This window comes from Balaenoptera physalus (genome assembly GCF_965194825.1).
Source record: "Balaenoptera physalus genome assembly, chromosome: 17".
Lineage (NCBI taxonomy): Eukaryota > Metazoa > Chordata > Mammalia > Artiodactyla > Balaenopteridae > Balaenoptera > Balaenoptera physalus.
In genome coordinates this window covers 73304577-73322858 of record NC_138895.1, presented here as the reverse complement: position 1 = coordinate 73322858, position 18282 = coordinate 73304577, and the positions used below count along the sequence as shown (strand labels likewise).

General features: G+C 50.9%; 1 protein-coding gene across 8 annotated transcripts in view; it reads right to left on the bottom strand.

Moving 5' to 3' along the window:
* The window catches only part of LOC309647105 (uncharacterized protein), a 408982-nt gene that overhangs the window by 282542 nt on the left and 108158 nt on the right, over positions 1-18282 (bottom strand). Inside the window, exon 4 of one of the 8 annotated variants that reach the window (XM_082434103.1) lies at positions 12935-13683. The exons of the other annotated variants lie outside the window; for them this stretch is intronic. The gene's annotated coding sequence lies outside the window, so the exon portion shown is untranslated. Of the gene's footprint in view, positions 1-12934; positions 13684-18282 lie in introns of those variants that run through there. 8 annotated transcript variants of the gene reach the window in all.

Sequence of the window (18282 nt, the reverse complement as noted above, 5' to 3'; positions counted from 1 at the left end):
GCTTTTCCATTTTGTAAAACGTTCCTTCATGCTGCTCAGTGGTTTTGAGGAGAGAAACGTATGCTGGGTGAGGGGCAAAGGGCTCCACCCAAGTGGCACAGACAAGGCTACAGGTCTTCAGTCTCAGAGCTTTCAAGGCAGCAGCCAGAAAGAACCTAGCCTGGCCGGCACCCTGGGCCCTGGGCACGGGTCTCACCAGCCCTCAGAGGTTCACCCGCCACTGTGCTGGGGTGCAGCCCCCTCTGTGGTCCAGCTCAGATCCACCCCCGTCCCAGCTCCAGATCTACCAGGTCATCTCCCCACCACACACACACACACACACACACACACACACACACACACACACACACACACCAGCATGTCCTACGCAGCAGTGTGTGGCATCAAATCCGTGTAGGGGCTTAAGCCAAACACGTGGCAGCACATTTAATTCCATTTCTCGTAAACCCCCAAGCTCATCATACACCACCTTCAGGGGATTCTGTCTGTATTGGGTCTCTCCCATCCACTCCTGTCTCAACCAGGTGAGGCCCCCATCACCTCTCACTGCCAGCTTCAGCCCCCACTCTGATCCTGTCTCAGTGATGCAGCAAGGGTAATAAGCTTTCTAAAACGCCAGCTTCATCCTCTTACGCCAGCGCTTAAACTTTGGGAATCTCTCTCCACTGCCCTCGGCACAAGGTCAAAATGGACTTTCCAGGATTGGGTCTCTGTTTCCAATTCCCTCTTCTCTCCCCCGCTCCGACCTAAAGCACTCCTCCTCTCTGGGCTACGTTCTTCTTTCCCTGACCACCCCAAGTCCACACGGTGCAACCCTCTGTGTGCTTAGGGCAACCAATATCCTCAGCATTGCCCTTGAACCTTCTGCTGTGATTACCCGATTTCTCATCTAAAGCTCCCCTGCCAGTAGAACCAAAGTCCCCTAAGGGAAAAGAGAGGGCCCTACTGATTTCTGTACTCCCAGAACGCAGCATAGTGCCTGGCCTGTAGTATATGCTCAATTAAACTGTTGCATAATGAGGAGCATTCAGCATTTTGAGGAGTCCCAGGAATCAAAACAATGATACCTCCATCAGGATTTAAAAAAAAAAAAAAAAAAGGAAAAGGATTATCTATGCCTCAGTTTTTGCATCTGCAAAGTGGAGACAGATTCCAGAAGCTGGTGAACAGGAAGGAAGTACCTCAAAGCAAGCCCTGCAGAGGCCTCCGTTGATAAGTGTTCTCTTTCCCTATCGTTCGCTTGCTGATTTCCCTATCAGGGTGCATCCATCCAGAAGGCTCCCGGGTGACAGGCTCTGCCACAGAGATCCTATCTCCTGCCAACTGAACTTCAAAAGCATGTTTATCGGGAGGACCCACCTCAAGGAAGGTCAATCCCTAACTTCTCTGGGTAATCCTTTTATTCTGGGCCTGCCAGGCACACCCACTCAGCCTTATCTGCCAAGTCCCCAAACTGTTGTCCTTCCAGGAAGGGTGTCTCTTATCTGCAGACCCCCAGAGGAGAGAGACCAGGGAAGAAAATGGAAGGGAGCCGCCCCCGCGGCCCGACCCTGGTTCCCTGCTGCAGGCCTGTCACGCCAGCTGCGTGACCTGCATCAGCCCATCTCTCAGGGGCTTGTTATTCCCTATTTTCTCCTTTGGATAAGAAAGCGGGTGGGTTCAAGGCCCCTCCAACACGGAAACTGCATGAACAATAATTTCAGGGGCCAGGCCGGACAGGCAAGATTGATATCGTAATTGTCTTTGTTAATCCCTTCCAGCAAAAGAGGGGAATTGTTAGGCAGAAAGAAATCAGGGATTTTTCCAGGAATTCTGTTATCCTGGGTCGCTGCGGGTGACAGCATCCCCATGTGCAGGACAGCCCTTCCAAGGCTCACTTGCTGCATCCGGGAAAGACCAGGGCAAGGACAGACACACCAGAGAAAGCCAGCATTAGGGACAGTTACATGAATGCCAACTCCCTGCTCCCAGAATTCCTGAGTTCGGCCCAATAAGAATTCTGCAGGGGCTTCTGTATGTTGGCCTCGGGGCAGCAGGGAAGGGGTGATCGCCTGGGAGAGAAGCAGGAACGTAGGCTCCTGAGGGGCCAGCTGACCTGGCTCCTAACTCCCTCTTTCCCACCTGGCTTGTTCTCAGCCTCCTTGAACCTCAGACGCTGAGCAGCTTGACGGAGCATGTCTGTAATATCCTAAAGCAGCGCCTGACATGCAACAGATGTCGGCTTCCTATCTCCTCTCCTTAAGGAGGAAGAGCTCCTTTGAGTGCAGGCACTGGGTCTTATAACGTCTGTATCTCCAGAATCGAGTGATACTTGGAAGACAGCAGTTGCTTAATAAGTGCTCAGTAAACGCACGAATAAGATGAAAACATAGACAGGAAGCCGTCTGAGGAATGATGTGAAACGCACTCAATGGCTGAGCGCTCAGCAGACGCCCCCATCCCCTCCTGCCCTTCCTCCTTTACAGCCTCAGAGGTGCCAGCCCTCCCCACTCCACTGAATACTTAGCCTTCAGAGCCAGTGCAGGGCAGCGGCAAAAATGTAAGGACCCAGGCCAACTGCTGGGCTCCATTCTTCGTCCTGCCGATTACAAGCTGTGTGACCAGAGACAACTTCCTGAGCCCTCAAGGTCCCCATTTCGATAGTACCTCCTTATTAGGGAGTTACGAGGACCCCGTGAGTTAATACGTGCAACGTGCTTAGAACTGGGCCTGGCACAAGGGGGCCCATGCCTGTACCTACATAATCACGATTCCTACCACTATTATACAATGAGGTAGCAGGTAGCCACAGTTCGGGAGTCACTGAGCAATGCAAGGCACACAGCCCTAATTCTAGATCACAGAGGTCAAGACACACTTGAACTTTAAACTTGGACTCCTAAATCCTTGGGTCATATCCTGGCTTTCCCCATGCAGCCTCTGGGCCTCAGTTTCCTCATCTGGAAAACAGATCTATAAACCTGCTCTGCCTTCCCCAATGGGAGGATCAAATAAAACAGAAAGCATAAAGCTTTCTAAGGTGGGTACCGAAGGTGCTAAGTAATTATATTTATTTAAATGAAAGAATTACAGCCTCGCTCACACCTAGACCAATTGGCCAACGAACCACTCTGTCTGTTCCTGTTTGATTCCTCGCCCATCCGCTGAGCCCCCAACCCTAGTCATTCCCATTTGTCACCACACCCCTTCTGGTAAGGTGCAGTCTGCTCTGATCACTCAGCTGGGCTTCCGGCGCCAGGGAATTAGAAACCGCAGCCAAGACCTGAGAACGGGTGCGCCCGTGGATGGCATAGCTGCTCCGACCCCGGGGCCTCGCCTAACAGGACAAGGAGCTGCAGGGAACCTGGGAACGACAGCCCGCACCCCGCTGTCTCCGTCTGCCTTTGACACTGCCTGCCTGTGGACAATTCTGGGGATCACAGCAGCATCAACTGCACAACGCATGCTACCACCCCTGGAACAAGACGAGCTCAGGTCTAACTGCGGGCCAGAGCACGGCCAATGAAGCCAGGCTGCCTGGGGTCGATTCCCCTGCTGCTGCTACCGTGTAAACGCTGTGTGGCCTTGCACAAATGCGTCAGCCTCTCTGGGGCTCTGTCTCCTTAGCTATAAAATGGGGGTGCTAAATAGCACCTCCCTCTGAGGGCCACTGTGAAAACTGGTCCATTTCTGGACAGTGCTGGCACTCAGGAAGGCGGCAGCCCTGCGACTGTGGCTGATGAGCTACGTGCACACTTAGATGAAGATGAGAGATGTGAGAAGGCGTCTGTGGAAAAGGTAGTAAACGTGGAAGGAAAAAGAGCATCAAAGCTTGCTATGCCCTGGGTGTCCTCATTCTCCAGGCGTCGGGCTCTGGAAAGGGAGCTGTGGTGGATTCTGGAAAGATGCAGCTGAGAAGCCAGACAGAGCAGAGGGGAGGAAGGACGCGGGGGAGAGAAGGCGAATTCACAGGCATGCGCCGTAGGTGCCACTCCCAACGTTAACCCCGCTATAAAAATATGACAGCACGTACTTATCCCTCTTTTATAGATGAGGCTCAGAGAGGCTGGACATCTGGCCCGAAGCACCCAGAAGACTGGGGATGCGAACCGAGTGAGCGTGAGGCATTCTCTCCCATGATGGAGCAGGGAGGGCGGCAGTTGCAAAATCTCTTTGAAAAGCATTAAAACACCATGCAGGATTTCCCTGGTGGCGCAGTGGTTAAGAATCCGCCTGCCAATGCAGGGGACATGGGTTCGAACCCTGGTCTGGGAAGATCCCACATGCTGCAGAGCATCTAAGCCCGTGCGCCACAACTACTGAGCCTGCGCTCTAGAGCCCCTGAGCCACAACTACTGAGCTTGCATGCCACAACTACTGAAGCCCGTGCGCCTAGAGCCCGTGCTCTGCAACAAGAGAAGCCACTGCAATGAGAAGCCCCTGCACTGAAACGAAGAGTAGCCCCCACTCGCCGCAACTAGAGAAAGCCCGCGTGCAGCAACAAAGACCCAACGTAGCCAAAAATAAATAAATAAAATAAATAAATTAAAAAACAAAACAAAACAAAAAAAAAAACACCATGCGAGGGGATTCCCGGGCGGTCTAGTGGTTAGGACTCGGTGCTTTCACTGCCAGGACCCGGGTTCCATCCCTAGTCGGGGAACTAAAATCCCGCTAGCTGTGCGGCACGACCAAAAAAAAAAACAACAACAGCAACAAAAAACAACACCATGCAAGCTAGGCTGGCATTGCTGGTTAATTTCTACAGAAAGGAGTAAAAACTAATAATGATGGTGAAGATGATAATAACAATAGCACCCACCATGAACGAGTGAAGCCTATGTGGGAACATATGTACATGTATGACTGATTCACTTTGTTATAGAGCCGAAACTAACACACCATTGTAAAGCAATTATACTCCAATAAAGACGTTTAAAAAAAAAAAAAAGAGTGAAGCCTGTGAAATGACTATTCTTTTTTTTTTCCAAAGTCAAAACTATTTTTTTTAATTGAAGGATAGTTGATTTACAATGTTGTGTTAGTTTCAGGTGTACAGAAAACTGATTCAGTTATATACATATATACATGTATATAAATATTTCAGATTTTTTTCCATTATAGGTTATTACAAGATCCTGAATACAGTTCCCTGTGCTATACAGTAAATCCTGTGGCTTATCCATTTTATATATATAGTAGTGTGTATCTGTTAATCCCAAACTCCTAATTTTTCCCTTCCTCCCCCGCCTTTCCCCTTTGGTGACCATAAGTTTGTTTTCCCTGTCTGTGAGTCTGTTTCTGTTTTGTAAATAAATTCATTTGTATTATTTTTTTAGATTCCATATATAAGTGATATCATATAATGTTTGTCTTTCTCTGTCTGACTCACTTCACTTAGTATGATAATCTCTAGGTCCATTCATGCAGCTGCAAATCGCAATATTTCTTTCTTTTTTATGGCTGAGTAATATTTCACTGTGTATGTATCCCACATCTTCTTAAACCATCTGTCTGTTGATGGGCACTTGGGTTGTTTCCATGTCTTGGCTATTGTACATAGTGCTGCAATGAACACTGGGGTGCGTGTATCTTTTTGAATTAGAGTTGAATTGACTATTCTTTTAAAAAGCCAACTGAATACACAAGAAGGAGCCTCCACAAAAAGGGGGGTTCTAGCTTAGGTTCAAAGCAGACCCTGTCTTCCTTCTTTTGCAGAGGAATATGGGACTTCATGAAAACAAATCAAACTTACGGGCTGTGGCAGAGAAGATGGGAAAGAGGCAGGCGGGCTTTCCCCTGCCGTAGCTCCCTGCCTGTCCCTGCACCGTCTGGAAAGACAGACCAGGCTCTGTCCAGAGCAAACACTGTGGCCTGCCGCTCCCACTGTGCCAGCCAAGAAACAGCCTTTGATGGCGTTGGACAGAGGAGGGGCAGCTCATTTGTGGCCACAGCTACCAACCCAGCCCGACCAGCCTGGCTCAGCATGGTCCTCCCTGGGGGACAAGTACTAAGGCTCAGCCTGGAGCAGCTGAGTGCTGAGGCCAAAGCCAGGGCTCTCCCCACTTGAACATGGGTCCCAGACATCCTTCTCATATTCCATTTTAACTGTACTGCAATTGCTGACTCACTTGTCCACAACCGGAGCTCCTCCAAGACCCTGTCCCAGGCAATCTCTGTCAAGAGGTGGCACAGTGCTGTGTGTAAATTCACAGCTATGGAGCCCAACTACCTAGGTTCAGATCCAGCTCTCGCATAAACTAAGGAGGTACCTTGGGCAAGTTACCAAGCCTCTTTGAGCTTGGATTTTCATCTGCAAAATAGTAACAATGATTAATACAGACTAGTGCACAATTCCCAAATCTAAGAAGCTCTCAAGGGCAACACTTTATGGTAATTTTTGAACCTTGAACTAACATGAGGCTACTTATTGACTTTATTTTTTCCACTTAATATGAAAATTAATATGTTCAGCTATAGGACTCTTAGGTTGGTTGACGGCATTGCCCCAGATACATGGTGTATTAATTAGTCTTCTAGGGCTGCCATAACAAAATACCACAGACCGGGGGCTTTAACAACAGGAATTTATTTTCTCATAGTCCTAGAGGCTGGAAGTCCAAGGTCAAGGTGTTGGCAGGGTTGGTTTCTCCTGAGGCCTCTCTCCTTGGCTCGCATACAGACACCTACCTCCTCACACGGTCTTTCCGGTGTGTGTACATCCCCGGTGTTTCTTTGTGCGCCCAAACTTTCTCATGAGGACACAGACAGATTGGATTAGGGCCCACCCTAACGGCCTCATTTTAACTTAATTACCTCTTTAAAGGCCCTCCCTCCAAATACAGTCACATCTGGGGCACTGGGGTGTAGGGCTTCAACAGATAAATGGCAGATAATGGGCGTGAGACACAGTTCAGCCCATAGTGCATGGTATGACATATATGGCCTGTGCTGCCCTTCTCAAATGTCAAAACATCACAAACTCAGACACACCGCCCACCTGACACGATCTGAATGAGAGATGGAGAACGCGGAGACCATGTCCGTGGGGTTGTGCTTGAGGCGGTCTGCTGGCCCAGGCCACGCGTGCCACACTGCCCACCGGGAGGGGCTCTGTGGGGCCTGAGAGCACAACATATGTACAAGTGGCTGCACACTGAGTCTAAGTCACAATGAGCACACAACCACAACTAGATATTAGCTCATCGAAAACGTCTCTGCCACTTACAGTACAGGCATTGCCAGGCTTCTCTCTCGCCTCTGAGAATGATTCTTTAAGAATATTCTGAGGCCCACAAGGAAGGCTAAGAGTGACAGAGGGTCAGCTTGACCTCCCTGGAAAATCTTCTCCTGGGTCCTTGCCAAAGGCATGACAAAAGCCCATGATTCTGTTTCCATATTTGCACATGTTTGTGGTCTATTTGCTAGTAACCAAGAGTTATTCAGGATTATTAATATTTGAAATTTGGTGGGTGTTTTCTCCAAAGCCCTGCAGGCAACTCCCTTAGCCAAGCTTTGCCTTTATCTATGCATCTTCTGCAGTTAGAATTCCACTGGGAAGGAGAAAGAGTGTGCCAGGTGGCTTTTGACCATCTATCCAAGCTGAGCTATTGTCCAAAAAAGAGAGGAGGGTTGGGGGAGAGAGAGAGAATTCCAGCCACCTAAGAAATCCACACAGAAATGGTCTCACAACGTCAGGATAGGGGAATGTTTCATCCCTGAAGTCAGGCAATCTGTGTTTCAGCCCCAGTTTTGCAACTCTGAGCTAGCTCTGGCTTCCTTATCTGTAAAATGGGAGCAAATTACCTGCTCAACCTATGGTGAGTTTGGGAACAGTGTGGCCAGTGCTGTTCCTGACAAACCAAACACTAGAACAGTGTCCGCAAGACTGGTTGGCATATACTAGACACATAACAAATGGTGGTTATTGTTTGTTAACTGTTCCTCCACCCATCTCCACAGCCACCCTCTGATAAAGGTATTTTTCACAAAGAGCCTGATTTTTGCAGATGGAGACAGCAGAGGTGGGGTAGGGTCAGGTTCCCAGGGCAAGTCACAGCCTGGTGTCTCCAACCTCAAGGTCCACCTGTCCATCCATTTCATGCAAAGAGTCAAGCAAAGGCTTTCCTGTTCGGGGGTGGTGGGGTGCAGTGGGGTGACCTCCTAGCAGATCAGGGCCAAGATTCTCCAGAACAACTCCAGTACAAAAAGGACAGAGGTGGCCCAGCCCAGCCTTCACAGCAAAAATGAACAACATACTGTCACCATCATCTCAGGGCCAAATTCCAGGAGGGCCCTTCTCCTCTTCCAGTTAAGGAAAAGCAGAGCAGGTATGACTACAGCAAGGCATGACCCAGTAAATACACATCCTGGGAGTGGACCCTGTTTGCCTCTCTAAGCCATGTGACCTTGCTGAACTCCCCAGTCCGAACCTCAGTTGCCTCGCCTGAAAATGGGAATATGCATACATCTTGCTTCATAGGATGGCTATAAGGGTCGAAGGAGTCAATGAATAAAAAAGTTTAGCACAAAATTAGCACCCCGAAATGTGCCAGTTCCTTCTAGGACAGCGCGTTAGCAAAGAAACCGGCAGGTCTTCGAGATGCAAAGGAAGCATCAAATAAAATGCATAAGGAAGCAAGGGGGCTGGAAGGAGGGAATGGGCTTTGCAGCCTGGGGACATTTTTGCTGAGTCAGCAATAAAAACTGCATGCGTTAATACAGCCTCGGAGCTCAGGGAGCTCAAAGGGCTGTAAGAGACATGATCTCACTGGGATTTTTTTTTTTTATTAGCTTCCAAGGCAGGTTAACAGGTTCCCCCATCTCTGCCGAGACAGTGAAACTGCCGGCTCCCAGCCTCCCCTGACACGGCGAGGTAGGGGCAGCCTTTCGGAGCCTGCCTGAGCGGCAAGGACCCAAGATCTGTCTCCTGATCTACGATCTGTCACAAGCCAGGCATCACAGAAGGAAATTAATTTTTTTTAAATAAATTTCCTAGAGCAACACGACAGAAATTCGGTTTTTGTTTTTCTAAAGAGCAGAGCAGGGAGGGAAGAAGGGAGGTCTGGGCTCAGCCCCGGGGTTAATCCTGGATGCGCTTCCCGGTCTGCACAAGGGGGCAAAGAGCTCTCCCCTTGCGGGGCTGTGCGGAGGACCAGCGCGGTGAGGACGGTCCAGGCACGTGACCCCCCAGGGACGGGGCTGTTGCTGGCGTGCTGATCTGTTACTCGCCGCTTCGTTTCTCCTTCTAGAAGTCTTCACTCAGCTCTAGTTTCAGGACCACGCTGTGACATCCTGATGTTCCTCAGCCGGCAGCCCCCCACTGTGAGGCTAGCTTCCTCTGGATTATTCTAAGACTGCATCAACTCCACCCACTGGCCTTGCCTGGGCTTCCTACCTGAGTCCTGCTCCCGAGGCCACCACCGCTGGGGCTCAGGCAGAATGACTACCACGGCCCTGGGCATCTCCATGCAGGGAACCCCCTGCTTTGGGATTACTGAGCCCGGGCAGCGTGGTGGGGTAGAACAAGCAGGACCCCTTTCTGCGGAAGCCTCAGTTCCCCCGTTGGTAGGCAGGCGCTTGAATGCCTGTGGGACCGCTCGATGGAGCCCACGGAGGGGACCTGGTCCCAAGGCTGCAGCCTGAGGCTGGGGTGTGTGCAGAGGGGACAGGAAGGAGGGGCCCCGGCCCTCCTGGGTGGAAGGCCAGTCCTGCCCAGGTCAGTGTTTACTCTCTCCCCTAAGTGACTCCCAGCCACATCCTCGCCCTCCGGCCAGCTCTTCTCCCAAGCGTCCCTTAAGCAAATTCGCTGTGTGTGCTTGGTGACCACACAGCCCTTTCCCTGGTGCCCATCTGAGACAGCAAGAAGCTCCGCCAGCCCCAGGTCCATCCCCTGGAGGCAGCGTGGAGCAGCCGGGAAAGTTCAGGCTCTGAAGTCGGGGCACCGGCCAGGCCCGCTCACTCGGGAAACTCTGCTCCCGTTTCCTCATTACAGCACAGCCCCGTGGCTGAGGCCTCGACAGGCAGACTGCACACACGAGCCAGGGGACCCAGAAACGCCCGGGTCTCAGTGTCCCCGTCTGTGAAACAGGCATAAAAGTAACAGCATGCCTCTGCAGGGTTCCTGGGAGTTAAGCCAGGTACCTGGCACACAGGAGCACCTAAGAAAGGTGAGACACTTTCTATTGTTAGTATTCACGAGGCTGAGCTGGCATTCCCATCAGTAACGGGGAGATTAAAGGCGCACCTGCCCCCATAATTTATTAAGAGGATTAAATGAGAAGATACTTGTAAAGTGCTTAGCGTGGTATCTGACACTCAGTAAGTGCTCAGCAAATGACAGCTCTAACGATTCAAGTAGGAGGGGAAGTCCACGTCCTACGGATGAAGTTTTTCCAGGAACCCGGGCTGTCGGAGGAGGGGCTGGCCTTCAGCTTGAACAAGGAGAGTCTCTCTGGCCAGTGACTAAGGCTGGGGCAGCAGGATTCAGCTGCTCGGGCAGGGCGGGGTTGGGCCGATGCCTCGGCTGGCCCACGTTCAGGGTGATGCGTTTTTACCATAAGGCCTGGGTAACTCCAGAGCTAGCACGGGCCTCCCAGTCCCTGGGGCCTGACACTCACCGGCCAGCAATGAGAGTTGCTTCGTAAGAGAGGCAAAGACTCCACAGCCCTCAAAACTGCAAACGGTGAGAAAGACGGGGACAGAGCTGGGGAGGAGAGGACAGATTCACAGGCGCATGGCATTTGATAAATGCCACCCTCTGTTTGTTTAACCACCTGAGGTGATATGATAGCACGGCAGGTCTGGGGGCCAGGCTGTTCTGGGACAGGAGCCAAGTCAGTTAAGACCAGATATTGGGGGGGGGGGGGCGGTGCAGGATAAATAGTGAGAGGAGGCTGGTGGGGTTAACAGTGAGGGAGGAGCTGGGACCCAAAAACAGGGAGAGGAGAAGAGAGAGAGAAAGAATCACACACACACACACACACACACACACACACGGTTCCTGGGATTCACACGTCCCAGACTCGCTGCAGAAAACAGAAGTTCCAGTCAGTCACAGTGGGGGTCTGCCTTCAACATGTCCCACTGACCAGGCACTCCTGTGCTGAGTTCTTTATGTACCTTGTCTCGTTTTACCAAGAGCCAGGACAATATAGAGTGATCAGGTGTGTGGCCTCCAGAGACCAAATATGAGTGTTCAAATGCCAGCTTGTCCTGCTATGTGCTGAGTAACGTCAGGTAAGTTAATTAACAGCTCTGTGCCCCCCCCCCACTTTCCTCATCTGCAAAATGGGAACAATAATATTTGCCCCTCCACCCCTCCAAAGGGTACACATGTAAAGCAGGCACTCTTTGCCAGGGTTTATAAAATACAGGGGAAAGGTTACCTTGGGACTCAGAAAACGTCACTCAATTGTGATCATTTTCCTTTCTTCTATATCCTATCACCAGACTCAGCATCTGGTAGGCACTCAGTATACATGTGATATTGTCCAGAAAGGTCCAGAAACCCGCCCCTGGCATCAAAGCTACTAAGAGGCAGGGCCGGGTGAGGTTGTACCTGACTCCATCATTCTTCCAAATGTAATTAGGCAGCGACTACTATGCCCACTTTAGAGGTAAGGAAACTGAAGCCCACAGATCTGCAGGCTCACTGTGTGCCTGGCCTCGGGCTGAGCAGGAAAGAGGAGGAAGGAAACACAGCAGAAAGAGCAGTTACCAAGGACAGACTATAGGGTTTCAGGACAAAAGAAGTTTTAAAGGGCTTGTTCACAGTTGTATTATATTTTAGCCCAGATTGTCTCAACCAGCCTTTGAGGAACAGTAATTATCATTTTGCTTCGATCAACTTCATTTGCCACCCCTTGCCCAATTCTTTTCCAATAAGGGAATATAAATGCGACATTAAAAGTCAGACGTTCGGGGCTTCCCTGGTGGCGCAGTGGTTGAGAATCTGCCTGCCAATGCAGGGGACACGGGTTCGAGCCCTGGTCTGGGAAGATCCCACATGCCGCGGAGCAACTGGGCCCGTGAGCCACAACTACTGAGCCTGCGTGTCTGGAGCCTCTGCTCCGCAACAAGAGAGGCCGCGATAGTGACAGGCCGGCGCACCGCGATGAAGAGTGGCCCCCACTCGCCGCACCTGGAGAAAGCCCTCGCACAGAAACGAAGACCCAACACAGCCAAAAATAAAACATAATAAATAAATAATAAATAAAAATTAAAAAAAAAAAAAGTCAGACGTTCATGGTTTTGAATCCATTCAACCCAGCTGTGTGGCTACCTACCCTCTGTGAGCCTCTGTTTTTCACGTGCAAATTGAGCAAAATACCCACCATGTGAGGGGCTTTCAACGACGGGGCATCCCTTGTCACAAACAAGAGGCACATCGTGAAAACGTGACCACGGGTTTAACTCTGTCAAGCCACTGTGAAAATGAAGTCTACGTTTTAATAAATATTTACTATGTAAATGAATAGAATCATTTCCAGAGCTTGCTGCTTGGAGAAAAGTGGAGAAAAAGGAATTCAAGAATAAGGTGAAAAGGTCAGAGGGAGAGAGTCATGGGGGTCATGGGTCAAATGCAGGCTGAGTGGTGCCAGTAGGAGACAGTTGGGACTTGCTTTTCCGGGATTCTAGGGATTCCAGCAGCATGAGACCAGCCATGGGCACTTCCAGATAAAAGAGAAGCACTGTTCCCAAACTGTGACCCCTGTGCACTGGCTCTGGGGACAGACTGCCACTCCTTACTCAGTTTTCTTGTCTGTAAAATGGGAATAATGCTATTCCCTGCCTTATTTGTACAAAGTACTTACAAGAGAATCCAGCACACACAGTAAGTGCTCAACAAATGTGAGCTATTCTTTTTATTCCGATTTAATATTATAGCCATTATCCCTCTGTGGTCTGTGTTTCTTTCCTCTTCTTGGGAATCAGCACTTTCTCAGAGACAAACGACAGTGAACGAAGTGGTGGTATACTTTATTGCTTTGGTAAAATAAAATAAAGGTCACCACCGTTTCTTCTCTATTCTGAGTGACAAGGTTACCTGGAAACATCCGAGAGACTTAAAGATGCTTTCTTAGCATTGAGTTCATCTTTCTACAAATCCTTAAGCCTTTTGCTCCTTTCTCCCACTAGCCTACAGGCCCCACAAGGACAGAAAGCACATCTACTTGCTTGCCATTATACCCCTAGCGCTTAGGACAGGGGTAATATTAGGTACTCAATAGAATTGATGGAATAACTGGTGCATAATAATCGCTCCACAAGTTTGGGTGAATAACTCTGTGCAGAAAGGCCTATCACCATAAGTCCTCTCCATGCACATCCGCCCTCTAAATTCAAGAAATGGCGAGGCTGTACAAGGCAGACCAGCAGCAATTCAGGCCTGGGCCTGCACCAGCTTCCCAGCCAGCTGTGCCTCCGTGCAGTGCAGAGATGGCCTGTGCTCATCTCCATACGCCTTCGCACCCGTGTACACGTCCACGTGGATCACTCACTCTTTCTCCTTTCCAATCCACTGTGAGGCTAGCAGCTTTAGTCTTTTAGTTCAGAGAAACAAAACGAGGCCCAGAAGTTTCACGGATCTCTCCCTGGGGCCACAGAGCTGACAGAGGGCAGCAAGAGTCCTGGAAGCCAGTCTGGATCTCAGGTCTCTTGTTTCCACATTCTGTGCTCAACAACATGCTAAATAAATGTGGACTGGTTGAAGGCAAAAAAAAAAAAAAAAAAATGAATGAATGAATGTAAACAATGGTAATAGTTTCCTAAAGAATCCAGCCCTCTCTGCACCTAAATGGTAGAGAAAACTGCTTAGCAGTGGGTCCAAAACAGACACTTCTTGGCAACAAAATTGAACTGGGAAGGGGAATCATTTCAGATAAGCAATGAATGAGCCCCGCCCATCTTCCCGGGGATCGGGGGGTGGGGTAGGCAGGAGGGCTGTGAGGATGGATGCAGGCTGCCTTCGGGGCCCTTTTTCACGGGGCCAGGGCACAAGGTCAGGCGGTCAGCCTCCTGCTCATAGGGGAAACTACCAGAAACTACATGTCACCCATCAGATTGGCAAAAGGGTGAAAATCTAACATATCGAAAGTAGGCGACAAGGTAGGGAAAACGGGGAGCTGGTGCACAGCGGGTGGGCATGTAAATCGGCGTGGTTGCTCTCGAAAGCAAATCGGTACCATCTGTAAAACGGAGAGTGTTCATCAGCTTCTCAGAGGCAGCAACGTCACCTCTGGGTAGAAACCCAAGGTGTGCTCACATGTGCTCAAGGGAACACAAAGAGGGTCCCGGCAGCCCTGTTTCTACTACACGGCGCGGGGGGGAAAGGAAGAGAGAAAAGGCATCAAGCACAGCATCTCTCAACCGGAGAAGGGTCACCGGGGCTTGAAGAGACACGCCACAGCTAGCCACTGTTCATTCTCTCCCGCCCGACGCTCCCCTACAGGCGCTCGCCCGCCTGCTCTTGGTTCATTTTCACGTCGTATCAGCCTCCTGCCTGCCCTCCAGGAGAAAGCAGAATTCATATGTGAAAACAGAGCGCCAGACTCCCCGGAAAGCTTTTCAGTGTCTTTTGCCCAGGAGAGGTTCCCGTTACAATGGGCCCTGGACCTCAGCCCTGAGCCCAGGGAGGGGAGAAGACGATTTCATTCCACGTAACCCAATTTGCAGGGCCCAGAATATGGCTAATGAGCCCACGCCCTGAAGTCATCAATACCACTTTCCAAATCAAGTTACCGGATTGGTCTTAAAACCGCTTCAAAGGGGCCAGGCTGACTGTTCTCAACGAGGCATCCTGCCGGCCATATGGCCACGGCTCCAGCGGCCGGCATCCTCTTCCTCGGCACCAGCGGCGCAGGGGACGGGCTGGCCGCCTTTGCCTCCGTTTGGGAGCCATCCTTCCTCTGGAAGCCTGATCCACAGAATGGAACTTGGGTCCCCATAAAAACCGGGGACAGGGACTTCCCTGGTGGCGCAGTGGTTAAGAATCCGCCTGCCAATTCAGGGGAAACGGGTTCGAGCCCTGGTCCGGGAAGATCCCACATGCCGCGGAGCAACTAAGCCCGTGCGCCACAACTACTGAGCCTGCGCTCTAGAGCCCGCGTGCCACGACTACTGAGCCTGCATGCCACAACTACTGAAGCCCGCGTGCCTAGAGCTCGTGCTCCCAACAAGAAAAGCCACCGCGATGAGAAGCCACAGCGAAGAGTAGCCCCAGCTCGCCGCAACTAGAGAAAGCCTGCGCGCAGCAACGAAGACCCAACGCAGCCATAAATAAATGAATAAATAAATAAATAAAAATTTAAAAAGTACAGTTATTACTTGAAATGACTGAAATGGATAAAAAGAATAATATAATATGGTGCAACTGCAACTTGCCTCAGGAAAACTAAGGGGAAAGTTCTGTCCTGCCGGTGTCTGGATGATGGTAATAAAAATGAGCCCGGGGAGACCGGGCCTGGTATTTGGCAGGAAATCACCCATCCTGCAGTTAAGTTAAACTACTGAAAGGTTTTCACAGCGGTGGAGAAAAAGCTACTTCCCCAAGAGGACAACTCTTGTCCCACTATCTGGGCCTGTCACCTGAGGCCACATCTCTCTACCCCCTAGACTTCCACAAAATGCAGGGTTCAGGCCTGGCACAGCTGGGAGGCTCCTGGACCCTGGCATCGTGCGTCCTGATGGCGAAGGCCAAAATATTTTGAATATCACCCCCAGAGACCAAGGGAGTGGTGAAAAACAGTGGTTCCTGCAGAAAGGTGACCTTGAACTTACCTAAAAGGAAGGAGAAGCTTTCCTTCCTCGGGGCCTCAGAGGGTCTGGGAAGTATGTGGCAAATGCACAGACCCTTCAACTTGGGCCTGAGTTCGTCTCTATCATCTCTTATTAGCACGTGGCCTCGGGGATGCCATTTCACTTCTCCAGATCTCAGTGTACCCCGTGGTAAAATGCAAACCCCAAGAAGGCTGCCTGAAACCTGTGGATTCAGCCCCCACCTAATAAGAACCACCATGATGACTGGTATGTACCAAGGACACCAGGGCACCTTGGGACACGGCTTCGAGGAGTGGCGTAGCTGCAGAAACAAAAGCAAACCAAAGGCAAGCTTCACAGAGCAGCAAAGCACTCCCGGGGACTCTGAGAGTCCCCTCTACCCCCAACCTGGCTCAGCCTCAAGCCACCCCTGTCCACCTGGGCCCCTCCTTCCATCTCCTCTGCCCATGAAGCATGGCACACCTTCCCTTCCCAGCTCCGCGTTCAGAGCCCCAGTGCTGGTGGGGAAGGGCGCCAACCCAGCCCCTGCAGTGGGGGACTCCTAACACATGCTGGTTAAATGAGAAGGAAGGTGGGAGAGAAGAATCACTGAGCAGCTGAAACACACCCAGCTCTTTCCTTCTCATAACCACAAAGCCTTGGCAGAGACAAAGATGAAGCAAGAAGACCCCCCTAGTCCCCGAAGCCCAATCTAACCTCACCAATAGAGAAATTAAACACCAGAAAAGAGAAGGGGCTTCTAAGATATCACGCAGCCCTGAGTCACTCAATACCCCCCAGCCTCAGTTTCCTCATCTGTTAAATGGGCACGATGTCCCCACTGTCTGCCTCACCAGGGGGAGGGGCTGTTCAAGGGAGATCCGTATGGGAATATTCTTTGTGAACTATCAGGTGCGTTCTACTACGCAACGACAGCACCACCTAACAGAGGCCACACACCTGCTGTACGGAGACCCCAGGACGAAGTCACAAAAGTGCAATCAACCCACGGTGTTGCACAAACAGCCTGGAATTTTCATTCATTTCCAGGGACGTTTCAACCTTTCTCAATTTTGCAGCTCCGAGAACAAATGGCCTTCTTTTTTAAAGGTGTCATTTTTTTTTTTTTCTTTAAACACGTTAAGAAAAAAATATCAGAACCCCAAAGGAATCTTATATTTAACCTCTGTGTAATCTGTATTGCTGGGAGCTTTCAAATATATATATTTTGGGGGGAGCCACAGGATAGAACCGCAGGGTAAGACCTTTCGTTCACATCACAAGCCCCTCAGAACTCTGGGGGCACCTCTTGTTTTCATCTTGAACAGCTGCCCTTGAGGATCAAGCGATGGATACGGCCGTTTGAAATGAATGAGGCTAACCTCTGGCCAAGAAGAAACACAAGGCGACTGGGGCTTTTCCATCCCAGGACGGGACCTCCTCAGGGGCCCAAAGCCATGCACAGCCATGTTTTTTTTCTGGAAAGCACCGAGGTTTTCAACTTCGCTCACGTTTGATCATCGCCGTCTCCTCTCAGCTCCAGCTGGTAAACCAAGAGCGGCACCATTTCAGGAATGACGTCAGGGGGCCAAAGAGAACACTGAAGCCCAGCCCCTCCCCAGCCCTGTGCATAGACACAATCCTTCTCTGAATGGTTCTACTCCTCTCAACGCCCCAGGGAGGCTCCTGGAGCTGGCTGCAAAGCCAGGGATTTCCAGGGACCTCAGCCTGGAGGGAAAGAGGCTGGTCTTGGAAGATGCAGGACAACAGCCAAGAGAGGAAGAAAGGAGAGACTCTGGTTACTTCATCATCCATCTCCAAAGGGGGGCTATGAACCGGACAGAGTGGGGAAAAGGTCACGGTCTGGAGGGACAGAAACACCTGGGTTCAAACCCCAGCTCTGACACTTTCCCGGTGAGCAACACCAAACGTGCCCTACTTCTCTGGCCGTCACAGTTTGAACTGTAGGTGACAACGACCTGGTCTGATGCTCAGAAAGATTACATGGGATGATGTGGCCAAGTGTCTCAAGATCTGCGCTCAAGACTTGTCAGCTGCCTTGTCCCTGCTATCACGGTGCTCACAGTTTACTTGGAGAAGCCAAGTGGGTGCCCGTTACAAAGTGGCTGAACCGGATAACTGAAGATTATCACCAGGCCAGTGATGCCAACTCCAAGCCCACGTGGGTCGGCCACTTCAGTCTGGACTTAAAATGGGGACAGGGAGTCGGACAATAGTGGTCATTTTCCCGATCTCCAAAGTCTTTTTTACGCAAAACGCTCCCGAGGTGCACGTATGAATGAATGCACACGGGGTGATGCATAGCCGGCCCTGCTCATCTGGAGAACGCAACCGAAGGGAGAAGGGGCTGTCCTGTGGGGCAGGTGGCCCGCAGAGGTGGGAGCTAAGCCAGGTCACAAAGGAGGGTATGTTCCCAGCAAAGGTGTGGGGCAAAGACCCGCTCAGGCTACCTTCACGGTGCGGCCCCCCCTGGAAAGGCCTCAAGCCACGCCCTCACCCAGAAGCTGGAGAGGAAGCGGCCTT